Raw genomic sequence first — 8,357 nt, 5'->3', positions numbered from 1 at the left:
CTTGTAATACCTATTGTGACCCCATCGTATTCCACAGGTCATAATTTGGATAAATTAAAATCTACACTACCCCCAGGATACTTCCTCATAACTTTCAGCTTTTCTGGCTAAGTAGTTCTTGATAAGAAGATTTTTAAAGATTTTTCCTATATATTTCTATGTAAAACTTTGATTCCCTATAGTGACCCCGATCAACCCCTTGGGGTCATGATTTGAACAATTTAGAATCTACACTATTCCAAGATGCTTCCACATAATTTTCAGCTTTTCTCGCCCTGTGGTTCTTGAGAAGAAATTTTTAAAAGATTTTTCCTGTATATTTCTATGTAAAAATTTGATTCCCCATTGTGGCCCCGCGCAACCCCTGGGGGACATGATTTGAACAATTTAAAATCTACACTATCTCAGGATGCTTCCACATAATTTTCAGCTTTTCTGGCACAGTGGTTCTTGAGAAGATTTTTTAATGACCGCACCTATTTTTTTTTAATTATCTCTCCTTGTCAGAGGACATGGCCCTTCATTGTAATAATTTAAATCCCCCATCTCCCAAGGATGCTTTGTACTAAGTTTGGTTAGAATTGGCCCAGTGGTTCTTGAGAAGAAGTCGAAAATGTGAAAAGTTTACAGACGGACAGACAGACAGCTACATTTGTAGATGGACGGACGACGGACAAAATGTGATCAGAAAAGCTCACTTGAGCCTTCGGCTCAGGTGAGCTAAAATGTTTGCCTAAAAGGCGTAATGCATATCCGATCGAGATGTACATATAAAATGTTTTGCATCATAATGCAGTTGGTTTCAGCCAGCCCTTGGCAAATGCTACGACTAATCAACTACAAATTGTTATACTGTTAAACTGCATTATAAATATTTTAATCAAAAATGTACGCGCAGCCTGTACGTATTTTAGCATTTGCTACTATACTGTATCTGGAGATATGTTTTTCCTCTGCCACCCAAAACGAAAATCCAGTTAAAGCTGTTGTGCAGTGTAGTGAAACACATATTATTGGAATTCAGAGAAGTTTAACAGAGTTTGGAATAAAAATAGACAAATTATCTAATTCTTTCGGTGAGTAGATTTTTTATTTGGTTTTCTTTTGCTTTATACGAAGGAATCTTTTGAATACTTCTTGAATATTTCATAAGTATATATCATTTAATTAGCGGGTGAACCTACGATATGATCATGTATAGTAAAAATATAGTGTGTCTCTTTTCATATTCTTGAAGATTGCTAAGCTTAAATAAATAATGAAAATAATAACTACAAACGGATACTGCAAATCACTTTTTATTCGCGAGAAATTTTTATTTCTGCGTTTTACGCGGTTCTATATGCTCGCAAAATTTATTTCTCGCGTATATATATATATTTTACAGGATTATATACAACAGAAACAACAGATCGCTAAGTTAACTTATTTTCTCTCTAATAAATACCAATCAGCTTATTCGCAAGATTAATGTATCGAGAAAATATAATAGTGATCTACATACAGTATTAGGTTTTTCTCTAGCAGCTAAAACATTCATAACATAAGCAATGGTTTAACTAACAAAATACACTCACCATTATATATGCCTAGAAAAAGCCTTTCTTTCTGGAGGGCTAACTGTCAGTCTAAACTCAGGTGACCTATTGCTATCCGTTTTTGTCCGTCGTCGTGCGTTAACATTTGAACATTTTCATATTCTTCTCGGCAACCACTCAACCATTTTCAACCAAATGTGGTATAAAGCATCTATGGGTGAAGGAGAACAAAAATTATGAATTTCATGGTCCCTGCCCCCCCCCCCCCTTGGGGGCTGACGGGTGGGGCAAAAACCACTAAAATTAATGCAATCTTAAAAATCTTCTTCTTTACTCCTGGGCATCAAGCAGTTAAACTGTGATTGCATGGTTGTAACAAGCATTGAGTCTTCTACCAAAATTTTGAAATTCATGGCCCTGGGCTCAGGGGTTTTAGTGCTAGGGAGGGGCTAAATAGACTATATAGTGAAAATGCATTATTTCTTTGAAAATCTTCTTCTCTGCTCTTGGGCATTGAATAAGTACAAATTTATGTTGATTAAGGCTGCCTCTTCCAAAACTGTTAATTTCATGGCCCCAGGGTCAGAGGTTCTTAGGTGCTAGGGCGGGGCTCAATAGATTATATTGTGAAAATGCATTATTTCTTTGAAAATCTTCTTTGCTCCTGGGTATATAATAAACAAACCAATATATAGTTATGTTGAATAAGGCTACCCCTTCCAAAAAGGTGAATTTCATGACCCCGGGGTCAAGGGTTCTGGTGTGTTAGGGCGCGGCTCTATTAATTGTATAGTGAAAATGCATGGATCTTTGAAAATCTTCTTCTCTGCTCCTGGGTATTAAACAAACTAACCAAGTACATAGTTATGATGAACAAGAATGTCTCTTTCAAAATTGGGAATTTTGTGTCCCCTGGATTGAGGGTTCTGGGGTTAGGGGGGGGGCTCTATTGATTATATAGTGAAAATACATTAATTCTTCAATAATCTTCTTATCGGCTCCTGAGTATTAAACCAATGAACTATATACATATTTATAATGAGGAAGGATGCCTCTTCCAGATTTATGAATTTCAGGACCCACGGGGCAGTGGTTTTGGTGTTAGGGCGGGGCTCTAATGATAATATATTGAAAATGCATTAACCTTTTCCTTTGCTCCTGGGTATTATGTCAATGTTCTAAGTTCATATTAATGATGATGAAAGGTGCCTCTTCCAAAATGGTTAATTTCAGGGCCTCTGTATCAAGGTACTTAGGATGGGGGTTACATAGTCTGAAAATAAATAATGCTTTGAAATCTGGTTTTTGGTATTAATTAACCATTTATGATGAAATAAATTTTATGATAAAATTTCCAGAAGTTTGAAATATGTGCCCCGAGGGTCAGTAGTTCCTATGGGGTGGGATGCACAACTGGTTATTAATTGGAAATGCTTTTCCTCTTTGTTACTCTGATCTACCTCTGGGTATTCAGTAACGAAAGTAAGCAAGCTAAGTGTATAGTTATGATAAGCAATAGTGCCTCTTTCAAAATTTTGAATTTCATGGCTGACACAATTTGTGATAAATGGCATGGAAATAATCCCTCGCTGTAACTAAATCTTGTAAAAAGGACACAGAGTACATGCAAACAAAAGTTTATTATACTGCTCTAAAACAAAATATAGAACATCTACACACACACACAGCACGCACAACTACAACACTCGCACAAATAAAAAAAAACAAAGAAAAAAAAATAATAATAAACAAAAAAATAATAATAGTGTCTATACATTGACTAAAACATTGTCAAACCCGACCAGATGAATGTTTCTTTGACACGTGCACATATCCGCAGATTTTTCTAATGTGACCCAAGACGTTGTCGTATTGTTCATTTGTTCGTATATACACACAGTCGCTGGTTAGAGTTCCTGTTATCGTTGCGACACAGTCCACATCAACCATCAACGTATTAGTACGTAGGATTTCCTCCAACGCTGCAGTAACATCACAGTATCCTGTAACGTCACACGTACGATACATGTATACACAGCTGATCGAGCTGGTCACCTATAATAACACATTACTTCAAAGTCTGGGTTTCCATAGTCGGTAATAACGCATTCACAAGGAACAATTGGATATGTCGGATATATTGTCTGTCACTAATAAAACTTAACAAAGTAATAACTATAGACAAAGAAAAAAAAACCCCACAAAATAACCTAGCTAAGAAAATAAACATTTCAAACTCACCTCTGCCAAAGTTCTCAACTTTACTCTACAGTCCACACAGGAAAGCTTCTCAAACACTCACAAAACATTCAGGCCTAATGCACACAGCTATTTTACGCGACCACACGGGTCATACGACATTTTCTCTAGGAAGGACACATCTTCTCACTTCTACGGCCTGCTCTGAACTCCCACTTCGACGAATTGTACAAACCGATCTTACAGCTATCCGTAACGACTATACGATGAGAATGAAATTATGGTACGCCATAAACAACATAATGAAATTAAATAGAAATTGTGACAATGGCCTTTGATTTAAAACACGAACCAATTCAATTGTTGGAAAGTAGTTACATAATACTCAGTTGACCTATAAGGCCCGTGGGCCTCGTTTAGTAATATTATAAGAATCTTGATACTTGATAAATACGCGAGATTTTTTGCGAGCAAAACGCCAAGCGTACTTATGGTAAATATACTGTTCTAACTGAGGAAATATGATTTACAGATTATAAAACGTTGATTTTTCAGTCTCTTTATTACAGCAAATCGCTTTCGTGATGCGAATATCAGTGTTGGGTCTTCGCATATGAATATGGAACTTTGTGGGCATTTTGAAGGACCAGGAGAGGACAAGGATTGTAGTGCGCTGTCCACTTGTCAGAAGGGTTAGATACGTCAAAATCCAGATTGCTAAAGGCTCTGACAACTATCTTCATTTGGCAGAGGTTAAAGTTTGGGCGACCAATGTTTTGTGAATGTAAACTTCTAAATATATACATATAAATGCATTTAAAAGAGTCTGACATCATCTTGTTCTTTAAATACTTTCTATTTCTTGCAAGGCCCTAAACAGTCCAATAAATTACCGGAAACTGTCCAATAAGTTAAAAAATCTGTCTATTATTAAAAATAATGGAAAGTTTTTACTAACCTATTGAATGGCTACAGGTAACTCATTGGATTAAGAAAACACACCACGCATAAACACAAAAAATATATAAGGCAATTAATGTAGCATGTTTCACAATGTAATCAAATAATCAATTCCAAGTAAGAGAACCAAAAATTTGTAATTATTCCCAAAAATGATGAAATGTATATTCCAACTCACAATGAATATCAAAACTTACACTGCCAATGAAGGAAATATCTTAGAATTCTATTGGAGTGAAATTTGCACCAACAACACTCAAGGGGATATCACTTCTCCTAGCAAGAATCAATCACTCCTTCTTATATCTCACTAGTACTTTGGATAATTTTGCTCATTTTTCTGCAGGAGCACATCCATCGTTTTTTTTTTCTACGACAAGAATGCAAGGATGTTTTGTCAAAAGTTTTGTCTACTCCTCTCCCGTTGTGTTTCTGACTGTACAGCGAGAAAAAAGCTTATCATTTTGTTGATTTGTTTATCAAAGGGGTTCTTAAGCAAGAAAACATCAACGTTGAGAATTGTGATTGTGTAGCATTCTCTCTGTCACAACTGCCTGTTTACATTTTTTGCTCTTATTACCCTCTTTTAAATCATATGAATATTGTTAATTCAATTACGGAAACTTTTCTACGTTCCCTTTGCATTTCTGCGTCCTTGAAATGTCTTGACAAAAAGTTGAAAAATTTTTAATGAAAAAATCCACTTTGAGCTCAAAGTTCATTTTCTTGACAATCCTAGGTTCAAAATTCAAAATATCATTTGAGAATGGCCTCTTCATGTCTGCATTTGTTTTACATAAAGAATATGCGTTCTCCCTCAAAAGAAGACAATCTTTCAGCATTCACAATCACAACACAATGGTGTTGGAATCCCAGGCCTTGTGATTAAATATTCTTTAGTCAGATATTCAAAAATTGTATTACCTGTAATTGTCCAATTACAATGAATATAGGCCAAAAAATGTTCATTCTGTGAGAAGAAAGAACTGTTGGAAGGCCGTTAAGCCCGACCATGGTTCTTTCTTCTCACAGTATGGACAGTTTGAGGCCTATAACCTATTGTGTTCATAATGCACTCTCTTAGAACTTATTGGACTGTCTCAAGTGAATGTTGTTTACAATAAAAAAAAACATCCATTTTTATTTCAATTTTTAAAGCAGTGTATTGCATAGGACATAAATGTATATCCGAAGCATTTGCAATGGGTTTCATGTAAATTGTACGAAGTTTAATTTTTTTTTTAATTGAACATAGCAACAACAACCATAGGAAAGGATTTTTAAAAAACATGCGCAGTCTAAAAGTTAATGCAGAACAACAGCTTGTTGATTTCCCTTGGCAAACAATAATTGTTGTGCGTTATGAAATGATATAATTTGTGTGCAATGAAAAATACATAAGTAAATAGGATAAAAAGGAAAACTCAATGGCGCAGACAATCAAACGTCAATACAGATGAGAGGTTTGACGTTAGATTAGAGGACATGTATGTAAGCAAGCTTAGAAAGGGAATAGAAAAGGATAATAACACAAATGCGTTTTGTGTTTCCTTTTAAATCAAGTAGATCTTGTTTTTAGTCATTTGGATTTCTACATTTAATTTCGTTTTTGATCGAAAGAATTTTTTTAATTTTCTTTGTATGATGAATGAATGATATGATCAATAAACCGAATGTGAAGCCGTAAATAGCACAATAAAGAGTTAAGAATAATGTCAACATGATATTTTTCTCAAATGAAACTTCAGAGTCTGTCGAATTCGTTTTATATTTGGATGGTTTACTGGTTAAGGCTTAAACCGTCAAATGATGACTAAGCTAATGATATACTTCAGCTTTTCCATCGTCATCTTTCCCTATTTATTTAAGGAAGGTCTAAACACTGCACACTAAAAAGTTCTACTTATAGGGTAGCTTTATGCAGTTAGAGTGATCTGCCCTTAGAAGTAAGATTTTCAAAAATGTAATTTCAGTTAATTACATGATTTGTAATATATTAAAATATTTTTAGCATTATATAAGAACAAGGATAAGTAATTAATTTCATTATTTTCATTAATTTTTCCAATGCAAGTAAACAGCAGTGATTTCTGCTCACAAATAGTGCACTGTTTTTTAAAAACCTTTTTCCTGTGGAAATAAGGCAGGCATCGTATGTTATAAATGATTGACAAAGTTTCAACATGCACACCTTTATATGATAATTTTTTCCCTCCAAGTCAAAGAAGTTTTTGTTGGTGTTTAAAGCTTCCTCAATATGCTGTAATATTCAACTTAAGAGAATTTTTTTTATCTCAAATATAATTCACTTCTAGTATATGTGTGTGCTACTAAATTGAGGAGCCATATGGAGATTTGAAAATTTGATAAATGCTCGATATGAGATTTTTTTGAAACTGTTTGTTATCACATGTTTTAATATTTTTTATTAATACACAACAAGATTGCCACTTTTCCTCGGTAATAAGAATAAAATTAAAATTTGGGATAGTGCAAGGATGTGTCAATCAAATCCATCCAAAAATTTGAAGTTTCAATAACGTTTAGACGAAATAAGATTTTTAATATATTTTTGTGTGAAATGCTATCAAAATATATAATTCGTAATACCATACAGAAAATTAGAGAAGATATTAACTTCAAATCTGTGTAGTTTAAGAAGTATTTTATTCATAATATACAAAAAAGTATACAATGAACATGGATTGAACAGCAGGCCAATGACCTATGTTAGTTCTTTCCATTTGAGATCAAGATACAATTTACAAAATTGTGTTTTAAATGACATGTATTTATAAACTAATATTAAAAGAATTAAACAGTACATAATTGAAGGAAAATTGAGGGAAAACAGTGGGAAGAGAAAACAATAAGATATGTCCTTTAGAACATGTACATACATCCAAATAAAGGACTAGCATTTGTAACTTTGATGTTCGAATTGCAGTAAGTAAAGTTAAGCTGATTTCCTGCAACGGTAGTCATTGTTTCGGTGACCACGGTATTTTTCCTGTCACTGACATTGCAGTTGCAAATAAGCTTAGAGAAATAAATAAGATTTTGAAGAAAAGAAAGTAAACAGGACATTTCCACCGCTCATATCAGCTAGATCTAAGCCTTTGTAAGATCGTTTTATTCCCCAAACACATGAAAACAATAATAGATTGTACAATGTCAGGAATTTCGTGGGAAATTATATCCATCAGTGTCTTTGGGGAACCCCGAAAGATGAGTATATGCTGAGGTTTTCTGTTCATGGATAAAAAGACCTAACATGAGTAAAGGGTAACAGGGAATGCCTTGGGGATCGAAAGTGTAAAGCATAGTTATGTATTACGTACTTTTCTGGTTTTTAGATGACATGTTCCATTATTTATTGAACGACGCTCTTATCAACTGTAGAACGGTGCTTGAAGTTTAAATTAAAAAAATATTATTCATGAAAAATCAACATAAAGATCTTTTAGCCTATTTTTTTCCTTTTTGGAATGTGTGAAATCCACTTACAACCCGTTGCACAAAATGATCAGCAATTATCATTATCATAATCAGCAATTAGAGTAACCCTTTAACCTATCAAGCATAATTATCTTAACTGTTTATCATGACGTTTTTTTATGTGCAGACAAGAAACGATCATTTGAAGCATAATTCAGCAGA

At 34.0% G+C, this 8,357-nt stretch overlaps 1 long non-coding RNA gene across 1 annotated transcript; it reads left to right on the top strand.

The window, feature by feature from the left end:
- The first annotated feature begins 829 nt into the window (after positions 1-829).
- On the top strand, positions 830-4,561 carry LOC134241652 (uncharacterized). Its single transcript, XR_009986704.1, has 2 exons — positions 830-1,076; positions 4,307-4,561. It is a non-coding gene; the product is annotated as an uncharacterized LOC134241652 (long non-coding RNA).
- Positions 4,562-8,357: the final 3,796 nt, after the last annotated feature.

This window comes from Saccostrea cucullata, unplaced genomic scaffold (assembly GCF_032062105.1).
Source record: "Saccostrea cucullata isolate Sc308-1 unplaced genomic scaffold, CSIRO_AGI_Scuc_v1 ctg267, whole genome shotgun sequence".
Classification (NCBI taxonomy): Eukaryota; Metazoa; Mollusca; class Bivalvia; order Ostreida; family Ostreidae; genus Saccostrea; species Saccostrea cuccullata.
The sequence above is the reverse complement of the archived record's forward strand: the minus strand, read 5'-3'. Positions and strand labels throughout refer to the sequence as shown.